Source organism: Acanthisitta chloris, unplaced genomic scaffold (assembly GCF_000695815.1).
Source record: "Acanthisitta chloris isolate BGI_N310 unplaced genomic scaffold, ASM69581v1 scaffold17679, whole genome shotgun sequence".
Classification (NCBI taxonomy): domain Eukaryota; kingdom Metazoa; phylum Chordata; class Aves; order Passeriformes; family Acanthisittidae; genus Acanthisitta; species Acanthisitta chloris.
Genome location: NW_008692129.1, coordinates 10,538 through 12,284, shown reverse-complemented (window position 1 = coordinate 12,284; position 1,747 = coordinate 10,538).

Genomic DNA, 1,747 nt, shown 5'->3' with positions numbered 1-1,747 from the left:
CTAGAAGGAAGAGAGGAGAGCCATGAAGTCCCCCCGGAAAGTCCCTCCTGCCCCAGACTTTCCTGTGCTCTGCCAGGCACAACCTACACCCTCCCGTCAGCAAAACCTCCCAGAAGGTTTCCATCCTGCTGCCCCCTGCCAAGGAGCTGGCAGCTCTAATGGCATTTCCCACGGGGAAGCGCCAAGAGGAGCCTGAGCCAACGAGGATCCCCATGCCCTGGCTCTGCCATCCCATCCCCATCCCTGTGCTGTGAGAGCAGTGACCCTCAGCCAAGTTTTAGGGGCTGCTTGGGCCCAGAATCTGTGTGCTTGGGGCTTGTCTCTGTTTGATGGTGCCTGTATTTGCATTGCATTACAGCTCAGATGGTGTGAGAAGGAAAACTGGGAGAGACTGGAGAGTTTCTGCTCACCATCTCCTCCCCACAGTGCTCTGGTCCTTGGGAATGTCCCTGCTGTCCTCAAGCAGCCTTGGCTGGAGGGTTCCCGGGGTGTTGACAGGTTCCCTGTCACCATATGTGCTGCCCGACCTGGGCTGAAGCACCTCAGCTACTCTCCTAGATCAGCAGTGACAGATGTGGGAGACGGACTGGGATGCACATCTTCCAGTTTAGGGATTCAGGTTTGGTATTAAGACGTGGTCCCTTCCTGGCCCACAGCTGAGCTGTTCCCCAGCTCATCCCACCACCTCAGGGGCAGCTGTGGGCACCTATACTATGCTGCAAATCCAACCCTGAGTTCAGCTTGTACATTTTGCCGAGGAAAACAGGAACTGGCCATTCCCTGAGTGGTGCCATTCCAGTTAAATCTCCCCCAGCAAGGCTTTGCTTTGAGAAGAGCTTAAACCAGTGTCAGGGGGCACACAGAGCTGGCAGGGTGGGAAGGACCTTGCTGGTCTCCCTTCTCCGGGCTGGATGGAACCACTGGAGCAGACTCCTCTTTAATCTGCCCACCTGGAATTGTGCTGGCCAGTGGTGCCTGGAGGAAGTGCTTCATTCTCCAGCTGGTTTGGATTCAGACACATGGCCCAGCCTCATTCCCAGCTCCTTCCCTCCCAGCTCTCCCGCTGTGCCACAGCAGCCTGGATTTATTAGTACAAATAGGAGCTAAAAGCCGTGTCTCAGCAGGGCTGGGACAGAGTCAGGGGTGTTTTAGTTGAGCCAAGTGCTGCTTCATTCCCTGGGCATCATTGCTCTTTGCTGCAGATGCCTCAGCCCTGCCAGGGAAGCATTCAAAGACAAAAACAGGAGGGTGCAAGGCCAGGAAGGTGGGAGAAGCCCCCACAGCAGGAACACCTTGCCACAGTGTCAGACAAGCAGCAGCCCTGGCACTGCTCCCCGGGGTGGCCCTTTGTGGTGCTGGTGCACAGTGTGTTCTCACCAGGGCTGGGCACATCGTTTTCAGGGGAGAGGATAATTATTTATAATGAGCAGTTTTGGTGCCTGCCGGGGCAGTGCGTGTGCATGTGCAATCGGGGCTGGGCTGGGAGAGCCTGGACCAGGACTGGAGGGTGTAGAACTGTGCCCCACCGCCCTGGGGACAGGGATGGGTGGGTACCCTGCAAGTGGTGCCAGATCCCTGCCTGCCCTCCTGGCTTTAGCTATGACTGCTGGTGCCAGTGGATCCTGAGGAAACTGGTGGCAGCTTGGGGCTGCCTGGCTGGCAGATCCTGGCTCTGGTGTCAGAATTCAGAGCTGCCTCGGTGGGATGGTTCTGCACACTTGGTGTTCCTGCTGCTGTGGGGATGGAG